Source organism: Balaenoptera borealis (genome assembly GCF_965194805.1).
Source record: "Balaenoptera borealis genome assembly, chromosome: 12".
Classification (NCBI taxonomy): Eukaryota; Metazoa; Chordata; class Mammalia; order Artiodactyla; family Balaenopteridae; genus Balaenoptera; species Balaenoptera borealis.
The window spans coordinates 91,847,819-91,860,400 of NC_138869.1; the positions used below are offsets into that span (position 1 = coordinate 91,847,819).

General features: G+C 38.5%; 1 protein-coding gene and 1 long non-coding RNA gene across 3 annotated transcripts in view; one reads left to right on the top strand and one right to left on the bottom strand.

The window, feature by feature from the left end:
* The window catches only part of HDGFL1 (HDGF like 1), a 740,887-nt gene that overhangs the window by 288,207 nt on the left and 440,098 nt on the right, over window positions 1–12,582 (bottom strand). The window contains exon 8 of one of the 2 annotated variants that reach the window (XM_082346425.1): window positions 7,356–7,412. The gene's annotated coding sequence lies outside the window, so the exon portion shown is untranslated. Of the gene's footprint in view, window positions 1–4,219; window positions 7,413–12,582 lie in introns of those variants that run through there. The other variant, XR_014232479.1, reaches the window with a different exon arrangement.
* LOC309607661 overlaps window positions 1–12,582 on the top strand; it is a 345,875-nt gene that overhangs the window by 286,944 nt on the left and 46,349 nt on the right. The window lies entirely within an intron of this gene.

Genomic DNA, 12,582 nt, shown 5'->3' on the forward strand with positions numbered 1-12,582 from the left:
CATGGGCACATCAGACTCATACAATAGCAATTCTGTGGCCCAAGAGTCTAGGAGCATCTTTTCAGGTCCAATTTGAAAAAATCCAGGAAAAGACCCTCGTTGATCTGGTTTTGCTTATGTGTTCACACCTTGGACTAATCACTGTGCCCAGAGCCATTAAAAAAAAAAAAAAACAAACTATGGCATCCTGGGTCAAGTCCTCATTCCTGAGGCCAGGGAGCCAAGACTACTACCAGAAGAAGGGAGAGAAGGCACAGAATGAACAAGAACAATAGTAAGCCTCTTTTTTTTTTTTTAATGTGATTGATACTAATTCATACCAGAATCCTTCCATATGTCCTCAATTATTTTGATAGCTTAAAAAGGTGTGTTGGGGGTGGAAAAAAGAAAGAAGAAAAAAGTGACTACTTCTTCAATCACATATTTTCATATCTGATTAGGTAAGAAATTAAAAGTCAGTGATTAATCTTGGTTGCAACAGACAGAAATCTAAACTCAAACTAACTTAAGCAAAAACTGGAATTTATTGGAAGGCTGATGTAACTGCAGGAAGCCGAGTGATTCAGCTGGCCACAGCCTCAAACATCACCAAGGCCATCTCTTTCATCTCTTGCCTTGGCTTCTCATTGTGTCACATCACACTCTCAGACCAACTTTCTCCATGTAGCAGGAAACAATAGAATGTGAAGCCACCTGCTTCCTATTTCCCTTCATCACCAGTGAGGAAATGCCTTTTTCCCCCATCTTTAGTTTGAACAATTATAGGAAAAATGTTGATGGCCCAGTTTGGTCACATGCCTGTCTCTGGGACCAATCATGCATAATCAGGAGAAAAGTCTCTTAAGGTTGGAGCAGCTTGATTTCATAATCATTATGAAAGAGAAGATGTATTATTTAAGCACATGGAAGAACCAAGAGAACTGCAGGGGAGGGAGAAGAAGAAGCATTTTTCAAAAGAGGGGAAGCATATCCTAACAAAACCAGAAGGATACTAGACAGAGAAAAAATGGACTCCACTTCAGAGAACATAAGAGCGGGGTTTGCTTTCTAACAGAAGTAGGGCAAGTCACAGGCACAAGCCTGCAAAGTTTATAACATAACACACAAAAAAGGAAGGCATAAGTTCCCATTCGATCTCACCCATCTTTGAAAAGATAGAGGGAAAAAAGGTTGTAGGATGTATAAGTACATAAAAGGACCCTTACAAACCACTAAATTCAACCTTATATTTTGTATGAGGCAGCAAAGTCCATAGAGAAGTGATTCATTCAAAACCACTGTTTGGTGGCAGTGGTATTCCAGGATTTCTAGTCCAGGGCTCTTCCCATTATGTTGCAAGAGCCCATCCAAACCTGGTCAGTACTAATACCTCCAAGACTCTGGACAAAATCATTGACTATATTCCTTGATTTTCAGGGCTGTTACAATTTTGAATGATTTCCTCTGCTCACACAAGTTTTTCCATGGAAAGCCAATAAATAAAATTTTAAATATTATTGGAGAGTAGGTGCCCACATAAATTTTTCAAAATTTATATTGAACTTAGCCTAAGTTTTAAGCTTAAGGTACTGTACCCAGCCTTAATATTTAAATAATAATTTAATTACTTAATTGTAATCTGTCTCAAAACTACTGACTCACGTATTTTACATTCTTTGTCTGCACTCCCCTAGAGCTGTGGGGAAAGTTTGGCAAAAAGAGAAAGAAAAATGAGAACCACATCTATGTTCAGAGAGAAATGAAAAGGCACTTAGCATATAACTTAGAAAAAGTTAACTTGATTTTTAGTCTCTGACGTAAGAAATGAAATGAGTTCACCTAAGTTCAATCTTAACGCTTTTGGAATTAATTATGAGTATAATTGATCTCTCCCCATCTCTCAGAATATTCAAATGTCTTAAAAACTCAAATAGAAATACTGAAATATTTTAGGGACTCACTTTATATTTTGCATGGGAAAAGTTGTCTTCCTGCACTTTAATTTACAGAATGAAAAGCAAAATAGAGTCCAGTAGTACTTTATGTCATGTTGAGTTTTTCCATAATTGTGTGTCTACTCTGAAGTTTGAATATCAGGTCTGGGATGGAGACGTATTTGGGAGTAGTCAGTGTATAAATTTTATTTAAAGCCCCCATGTCATGCCAACATGACACAAGGTCTAGAAAATGAGAAGGGAAACTGAGAAGGAAATGACAGTGAGGTAGAAGGAACCGAGAAAGTGATGTCCGTGAATGCTAGTCAAAGAGTATTTCAATGTGGATGAAGGGATCAACTATGTCAAATGATAAAGTAAGATGAAAATGGAAAATTGGTTTTTGGACTTGGTAATGTGGAGGATGGAAGAGATCTTGACAAGAACTAATTCATTAGAATATGCATAAAACTTTCCTTGGAGGGAGTTCATGACGTAATGGGAGAAGAGGATGTGTAGACCACCCCTTGTATAAGTTGAGTGGAGAAATGGTGAGATAACTGCAGGAGTGTATATGTCATGTGAAGTTCTTCTTTCTAAGATAAGAGATACCAGAGCATGTTTTTATGTTGACGAGACTATTTAGTAAAAAAGAGGACATTTATAATGCAGAAGAAATGAGAGACAATTACAGGATGAATAACCTTGAGTAGGCATAGAGAACGGGATCCAGTGCACAAATAATGGGATTGTCCTTAGGAGCAAGGACAGTTCATCTGAAGTAGCAGGTCGGGTAGTAGAAGAGCTGGACAAAGATGCAAATAGGTTGGTAGATTTGGTAGTGAAAGTGTGTGGAAGTGCTTTTCAGATCGCTCATTTTTCTCAATAAAATAAGAAACATTCTCATCAGCTGAGAATGTAAAAGCGGGAGAAGTGATGGGAAACTGAGGAGAGAGCAGAAGATATGAAATGTTCATCCAAGATAGTGTGGGAGTAAAAAGACTCAGAAAACAGAATAGGAATAATTAAATAACAATCAGAATCCAGTCAGCAGTATTTGGTATTCTCTCTAACTACATCCACTTGCTTGTTCACACAAACACGATTGTGTTCCAAGAAAGTCACATTTAACCTGGGTTGGGAGTCTGCTAAGAAAGGACAAAGGTCAAAGTAGTTGAGGGTATATGCACAGGAATTATTATACTGATGGACTGTGGAATATAGGCTAAAAAAGTAAGGAAATGAGGATACAAGTGGGTTGAGGAATTACAAAAACTGGGGTTTTGAGGAGTTACTGGAGTTGGGATAACAGTAGAAATAAGTTGTAAATACAGGGGATAATGTTTGGAGAGTAGGGCACTTAAGATTTAGTTTATGCAAAGGATGCAGTTATGGGTAGCAACCAGGATACAAGCAAGGGAATGGATGGCTGAGGTAAGATGAGAGCCAAGATAGTTGGAAGAAAAGAGGTCAAGGAATTGAGAGCTCAGTGTATTGAAAGCATCAACTACATGTATAGGTGAGGCTACAGTGCAGTAACAAATAACCCCAGTGTTTCAGTGGTAACAAACAAACCTGCACATTTCAAATGCATGCAAAGTTGTATCTCAGGGACTCTTCAAGGCTGCTCTCTCCACTGAGTGACTCAGAGAGTCACTTTCCAGCTTTCCAGCTTTGACTCTGCATTTCAACCTGAGGCATCTGTCATCACTAAAAAGACTTTTCCCTCTCCTGCTAAAAGAGGAGAGAAAATGGAGATAGCACATTGGCCCTTAAATGCTTCAGCTCAGAGATGATACTCGTATTTCCACTCACCACTTCATCAGCTAAAACCAGTCATACGCCCCACTACCTGTACCAAGTGTAAGGTAACATGTGGAATATTTAGTGAGCACTTCTGGCTGCCACAAGGTAAATATTTTATTTTTAAGAATTATCAAGGAGGCAACGTTTGAGAGAGATATGGTGAACCAGGTGCTTAATTCTTCAAAGAATGAAAGGAACTGACTCAGAAGACTTTAGATGTCAATGACTGAAACCACAGAGTGAGCAGGTAGTAGAGACAGTTGGCATGAAAGGCCAAGGAGCTGAGGGCTCCTGTGCTAGAAATTACCTTCCCTCTATACTAAACTCTGCCTGGAATCTGTGTACATGATGTCAAATATCTGAATAAGAAATGAAATATTCAATCACCTAGATCTTTCCTAAGGCTGTAAATTTCAAGCTATTCAGGAATGGACTGTTGATGAATCTGATTACTACAGAGCTAACCATATTTCCTACGTGGATTACCAGGTCTTAAAGAATGAAAATGTGGGAATGATATAATTTTACTGAAAATAATTTATTCTTTCCTTGATGATTTAGAAGGCACCTTTAGCTCCTACAGTGACTTAGGGACATGCCCATGAACATCAATTACAATTGAACTGCGGATGTGCAAGGCTATAACTCATATGGACTCTCTGCATGCTGGGAGCACAAGCAGGGCAGCAGGAAGACTAATGGAATCGGGGAATGGAAGGGTCTAGAGCAGGGAAAACTAACCAGGTGGCATGACTTGCCCCCAAGGGTAAAACAAGCAGTTGAAATAATAAAGTTCTAGGAGATGAGGGAACTTGGGTTTTAATCAAGGCTGATACATACATCCAGGAGGTACTGCCCAGGTGCTGGGAACATAAGACCACAAATCTCTGTACTAGCAAAGCAGGCAGATCATATGTCTCCAATCTAGTAGGTTCATGGGTTAGAAGCAGATGTGGGGTCTCCAGCTCTTGGGATTTCCAAGACATGGTCCATCAACCTGGGGCTGGGTCAGTAAGGTCCAGAGCAGGGCTCTGGTTCCATCAGGCAATGGAAAGGCAAATCAGGAAACTAGACAGTTAGGCACAGGCTGGACAGGTGGGGAGAAGGGCCTCAACTAAATGAGCATCCCAGATTCGAGGCTTAAGTGAGCATGTTGATTTCAGAACACAGTCACCTGGCGATAAGAGGAGGCTCCTGTTAGGCTATATAAAAAATCCACACAAAGATATGGAGGAAATTTAAATGCATATTACTAAGTGGAAGAAGTCAACCTTAAAAGACTAAATACTACTATATGATTCCAACTCAGTAACATTCTGGAAAAGGCAGAACTATGGAGACAGTACAAAGATGAGTAGTTGCTTGGGTTTGGGAGGGTCGAAAGGAATGAATAGGCAGAGCACAGGGGATCTACAGGGCAGTGAAAATACCCTGCATGACACCATAATAATGGATACTTCTCATCATACACTTGTCTAGACCTATAAAATGTACCACACCAAGAGTGAACCCTAATGTAAACTATGGACTTCGGGTGGTAATGATGGGCAGGTTGTAACAAGCGTCCCACTCTGGCGGGGGATGCTAATAGTGGAGGAAGCTATGCATGTGTGGGGGCAGGGGGCACATGGAGAACCTCTGTACCTCTCTTTCAAATTTTCTGTGAACCTTAAAACTGTTCTAAAAAACTGACTCCAAAAAAGGCTTAGTCAAGAGATCATCTTCTTGAAAGGGAGGGACAGGTTGGAGAATGCAGGAACTGACATACAGAAACAAAAGGTAAAGGAGAATTATGATTTACTCTGTTAGAATACCAGATAAGAGTGCTCTGTCTATTCCTGCAGGATGACATACCCCAACCCATCTATTTCGCAAGGTCTGTACTTATGCTCCCTGATTTAGAAGCCAGATCAATATCAAGCTTGGAAGGGGATTATTTTTGTAATGCAACTCAATTCACAGAAAAGAGTCAAAGAATATTTTTATTAGCTTAATAAAGGATTTGCTTAAATTCTTAATGTCGTGTATATGTCTTGCCTTCCTCAATCCTATTCTCTACCTTCATGGATCTGAATCCCCTGCTCTCTCCACAATGGCACACCAGATGGAACTGAACCTGGACCAAAGGACTGAGGACAAAAGGAAGTAGGTCCCTGCCTGCATGGGATGTGGTGAGAGGAAGGAGGGAAGGTAAGGCGTTTACAGGACATAGGAGTCTTTGGGGAAACTGTGAGGGGTGGGGAGAGTGGAGATGGGGAGAGAGGGAGAGATCACCTGGGGGAGGCGCCCAGACAGACCAGAAGGGGGCGACTGTGTAGAAAGCTCCAGGAATCAATTACAAAGCCCCACCTACTCAGGAGTGAGCTGAGTGCCCTGAGTAACTTAGAAAGTACTCTCACATGTCCATCCAAGGTGGAACAATGATCAAAAAAGAAGCCCTGGCAACGCAGAGGAAATTAGGCATTTTCAAAGCCATGTGCCAGAGTTGCACAAATTGTCAGTAGTGTCGAGGTGAGTTTTATCCAAGGGCCAAGCTATTCAGAGTTATTTGTGTTTTAGATTTATTTTTGTTTATTAAAGTAAAAAAAAAATGAAACATAATTTGCGTTAAATTCAACCAGCAAATCTTCTCATCCATTTACAAATCTAGTAAATGTTACATAAAGTAGGACAACTTGTGGAGGAAACGTTGATTAGTGTTTGATAAACTCAAGTTACATAAACTAAATTCCCCTTAAAACAACCAGTCTCATATAAAAACTTAGTTAATTAAATCCCCTTAAAATTCCATTTATAAATTAAAATGCCCTACTTCATATGACTGATTGGGTAAATTTATGATCTTAACAAGCAAAATCTCTCCGCGTTCTGAACTAATCTTTAAACTTTAAATAAATTAAACTTACAAACATAGAAAAATTTCAAATTCTCCTAAGCTTCCCAATACTAATTGCAAATTTACTGCTATGATTTCAACAAGAACAAAAAATTACAAGAATCAATTACATATTTAAAATAAGAATCAAAAGGCTAATCACTCAGATCCTCTTTAGAGCTTTCTTATTTGCAATGTAGTCAGAGGAACAGCAGCGCGGGCATCACCTGGAGCTCATTAGAAATGCAGTCTCTGACCCCAACCTAGAATTACTGAATCAGAAGTCTAAGAAAGGGCAGTAGAGGATATTTCCATTAATTTTTGAACTGGTGTAGATGGCAGGGTCGTATGGTCTATTCATCCCTTCTTCCCTTCCTTCCTTTCTAGTTTCACATGGCAATCCAGAAAGAAAATTATATCATCAGTTTCATATTGAAGTTTTGTAGCTCAATGGAACAAATATTATACTTTAAAAAAACCAAGAGATTCTGGTAAAAGGTGGAATCAATGCTAAGACCCATACTGGGCATAAAAGGAAGAGAAGTAATAAGAAAATGGACCCTTCATTAGATGGAAGTTACTACCTAACTCAGCTATATAGAATACAAACTTTTGGTAGGAGTTTTACTATAAGCCAAATACCAAAATCTTCTAGAAAGTGAGATGGGCAGTGTTGCAAGTTGGTATAGCCACACTGCTTGAGCTGGAAATGAAGAATGATTAGGATAAAAAGCACTTGTGAGGATAACATAAATAAATACCTGACCGAAACGAGCAGGGCTGTCTTATGTCTAGCTGAGTCAGTGTGTAGTGGTCACCTGGAAAGAGGAAAAAGATCAGGTAGGTGAAAAACACTCGCCTAAGGGATCTCACCTTGCAGGGTTCAGGGCCAGTCAGCTGACACAACAGTGTCATTGGATAGCAAAGCCCTGTCACTATTCCCACATCAATAATGGAAACATGGAAGCAAGGTTCTCCAAACTCAGGGTACAATGGAGAGGCAAAGCTTCTGCTATGGCTTGAGAAGACACAGGGAGGTGACAGAATAAACACAGACCATTTTGGACACTTCAAAATATCTGGGGGAAGTAAAGAATTTGGGGGGTGAGGTCTGAATAAATAGAGCGATATTCCCTGGGGCCATACTAGGCTGCATCGAGAGAGGCACCCTTGTTCTCAGCATGGTTTAAGGTGAGAGCAGCTCTACAGCAAAGGAAGCTGCGACAGGGCAGCAGGGATGCTACTCCTGGGCACTGGAAGGTGTGAAGGTTTCTCAGAAGAATAGGACTAATCCAGTAGTCAAAGGGGACTGCGTTCTTCTAGAGTGAAGGTGTCCAAGGACATCGATGGGGGAGGTCAAATGTCTGGAACTAGCAGGTGCCAGTCTACTTTTTGCAACCGCTGGTGCAGTTTTGGACAAGAGTTACAAATGCAAAAACAATTCATATTTAGTTATATTAATATTGACATACCAAACCAGAGCAAATCAAAATTCTGCTTGCTTTCTGTTCTGTTCAAACTGTACTGCTGAAGTGCATGCCACACCCGACTGTTTTAAGTGTGGGCCCAAAGAGAATTCCTTACAAATAAAACCCAGATTTCACTGGCACTCTTCAGCTCCTGAGGCAGAATTTCACATTCATCCTAGCATCATTTAAGCTCCACCTTTTTTGTAGCAGACTACAATTCCCAGAAGTCTAGTGGCTCAAAGTTCCCCAGGAGGTTTTTGTTATTTAATTGCTAGATGAAAATAATTTTGCGTAGGAATTAAACCAAAAGGAACATTTTCTCAAAGTCCAGAGTGAAATCATAGAGTAAATGTCCCTACAATGTCCAGTAGCCAGGCCATATTCTTCCTAATATGTTCTTCCCTTTGTGCTAGACTGGACAGATTTAGCAGAATCTGTTTGAAACCAAGGTTATGTCTATAACAGACAAATTTGTTTCAATTTCAATTGATATGCTTTTGAATAGCACAGCAAAGAAACAATTTTGAGGATAAAGAAGTGAGTTATTTTTCATGTGACAAAAAGATATCTGGAGTCATGGTGAAGATTTTAGTCAATTAATTGTTTTTCTACAGAATGCTGCATATATGAATAGTTTAAAGCAAACACACAGGTTGACTTAAATTTCAAATATCATTGTTCCTGAATGTAAAATACTTTTCAGGTGCACAAAGGAGGAAACCACTGGCTAAAAAGGGGTAATCTCTAACAATTTGTACCAACTGGATTATTTTACAGTCTGCACCAGTAAAGAGTGTCATTATAATTTCTCATGAGGGTTAATTAGTGGTAACAACCAGAGGTTGAGGTTGGGGGAAGGGAAGAGGAAGGTGAGAGAGGGAGAATTAGGTCAATTCTTTCTTGAGCTTAGTACCGCCAGAAAATGTTTCCTCTATATATTTGCAGGCTACAAATTTTTTAAATAATCAATTTATTATTAGGATTACACTGCAATGGGCTATGACATATATAAAATCTTTTTCTTTTCTTGAAGGTTTTCAACCAACAGAGATTGTTTTCTTCTAAGGCCATTTGTGTGCTGTACCAGTGGACTTCTAACTTAGGCAGCTGTACTACGCAGAGAAGAATGATTGCTTTTTTTTAATTTATGGTTTAGAGAATGTTGTGGAGATCATGCCAAAAAATTAATTTCAGATTGGTCTCAGAGGGGCTGCTTTAAATGGTTCTGTTAATTCACTTTGAGAGAAACCCTATTAAAGTTGATGAAAATGGCAAAGACCCACTAGCCCATTTCTAATCCAGATTTTGTTTGAAATCGACATCATCCTTCTAATTAGTTGTTAGAACCCATTTTAATTTTATTAATAATAATTAACATTTATAGCACTTCAGTTTACAAAGCACTTTCTCATTATCAGTTAAGTTTTTAAATCATCATAATAATCTAATGAAGTAGTGTATTAGCTTCCTATAGCTGCTGTAACAAATTACAACAAATTTAATGACTTAAAAGAACACCAATTTATTATATTACATTTTTGGAGTTCAGTAGTCCGAAACAGGTCTCCTTGGGTTAAAGTCAAGGTGTTGGCAGGGCTTTATTTTTTCTGGAGGCTCTAGAGAAGAATCTATTTCCTTGCCTTTTCCAGCTTCTAGAAGTTGCCTGTGTTCCTTGGCTCATGGCCCCTTCCATCCTCAAATCCAGCAAGCAGCATACAGTCAAATGTTTCTCGTGCTGCATCACTCTGACTCTGCCTCTGTCATCTCCTGTCTCCCTCATTTACTGTTAAGGATCTTTCTGATTACATTTCCCACCACCCCAGCTAATCCATGATAAACTCCCTCACTTCAAGACTCTTAATTTAATCCATCTGCAAAGGCCCTATGGTCAAGTTAGCAGATGCACAGTTTCTGGGGACATCTTTAGGGGACGATAACTCTGCCTAGCACAAGTAGCAATATTTTAAGTGATTTTATCATTAGTGTTGGTGAGAATTAAGAGTAGAATTATTTTACAGATGAGGAAAACAAGACCAAAGGAGGCCTAGTTATTAATCACAATCATTCTGTTCATATAAGCCAAACGTGTAATTTAAAACTGGTATTCAGATGTTAATCTACTTGTTCAACTCCATCATGACACACTAGTTCAAAACAAAAGTTCCTATAAAGCACTTATTATTAAATTTGGAATGACATGTCCAGCAACTTTTTTAGAACATTTTCCAAAATTTGGCTTCAGGGCTTATTGCTAATAATATCCACCATACTTTTGAGCTAACCACTTAATTAACAGTAAGGAGGATAAAAATCTAATGATGACAGCTTGGATAAAGTACATATCCACTGATCCCCTTAAAAATGAAAAGATAGTTGAGTTCCTATAGCATAACAGAAATTGTTCCACACTTAAAAGGGTTTGATGGTCCAAGAGAAAGTTAACTGAGACGGTGAAAATTTGTAACCCATGTCATATAAGAAATTAAAGAAACTATTTTTAGAAAAGATAACACTTAAAAGATATTTATACTACTTAAAGGAAGATTCATTAGATTATGTTCTATATGTTTAGCTCCGTAAGATGAAACTGGGACCAACTGGAAAAAATATTAGGGGAAACTGATTAAAGACTCATTAATTTTTTTTCTGGTAATTTGAACTATCCTAATTTAGAGTAAACTACTTAATGAAGTGGTAATTTGGTAAATAAACTGCTTCATGAAGTCCAAATAGAGGATGGACGATGATGTTCACAGAATTTCTGCATTACATGAAAGAGAAATAATGGAAAAATAAGATATATTACAGTGCGTAAGATCAGGACCCATGACCTTAGGTAAACTGTTTACCTATTCTGCCCTTTAACACTCTCTTCTATAATTGGAAAAGAAATAGTTACAGTTCAAGGTTCTTCTTAGGTTTAAATAGATAAAGTGAGGAGAAGGCTTACTACTGTGCCTGACACAGAGTAAGTGCTTAATAAATAAAAATGCACATACAACTAACATCATGGTAATAACAAAACTAATAATGAACATCGTAACAACTCAACTGCACTCCAATAAAAAAAAAAAATCTTTGTGATATACCTCTTCCCATTGTAACTAGGATTCTAGTTTTCCTAAATAGTCTGTTTGGCAGTAAATATGAGCACCTCAGTGCGTTAGTAAGTCCTTCCACCAAAATGATCAATCTTCTTAGACACAATTGGCCTTGGTGTTTTTGGTAGATTACTGTCCTCTATTATTTGTCCCCCTCTTCATTATAAAAGTATAGTACATCCCCATCCATCGCCATGTGACTTGCTGTGCCATGTAAGTAGGTTATACTTCCCCATTCCCTTGTAAGGCCTAGCCATGTGACTTGCTTTGGCCAAAGGCGTAAGAGATGACATAATGTGAGCTACATACAAGCAGAAGCTTGAAGACACATTGGCTGTTTCTGGAAGCTCTGTTGTGCTTTCCCTCTACCATAGTAAATGTAGAAAGAATGTATATAGTGCAGCTGAAGTGTAAACAGAAAATATAAAGGATGTCACTTCTATGTGCATCTCAGAATGTGAGGACGTGTGAAGCACAGCTGCGCTGCCAAATTGTGATGAGAGCAAAAAACAAATGTTTGTTATTGTAAATTAATGGGATTTTATGGTTGTTGATACTGAACCAAATCTGAAAAATACATAAATTTGAACCAGAATAAAGAAATTGGTACCAGAAGCAAGGTGATGACTTTATAATACATAAAATATGAGGCACCAGCCTTGGAACCAGGTGGTAGGTGGTGAGAAAAATATTATTTGAGGCTGAGAAAAATGAGGAGCCATGTTATACAGTGATGTGATATTGATTTAAAACATCCTCTGTGATAGTATAGAAGTCAGCTCATGTATCTACTGAACTTGTGGCTTTAGGCAAAGAGATGGTGAAGCAAGGATTTTGCTAGGGTGCCTGGTTTGTTTTATCAGCTGCCTTTGAACAAGGTTTTATATGAGAAAAAGCAGCTCAATAGAATTGGTATGAAAGTAGATAGAGAGAATCCAGAAATGAGGATGTATAGAGAGAATCCAAAAACTTCAGTTCTAGCAGTGTTGAAAGACGCAGGGTTTTTTTTGGTGTTTTTTTTTTTTTTCACCTACAACCAGTGAAAGAAAATACTGAGAAAGACTTGAGCAACAAAACTGAGACGAGATCTCAAGGTGAAGAGCAAATCTTGAGTATGGTCATCATCTTCTTAGTTAAACACTATAAATAGTTTAAGATTGTCCACAGAAAATCTTTTAGTTAGGAAAAAACTGCTCAGAATACAGAGAATGTGTCTGTGTAGCTAACCCAGGAATCCAGTAAACTCAAAATAAATCTACAGAGAGGGGCGTCTCAAAAAGAATTGTGGCTGTAGCTATTAGCACATGGAGGTGTTTAGAAGGCAATAAAAGTTTGACAGATTGTATCGGCAAAGGTGGCACCAACCAGGATTAAGAAAGACTATGACAACTGAAAATCTAAACCAATGTTCGTGGCCC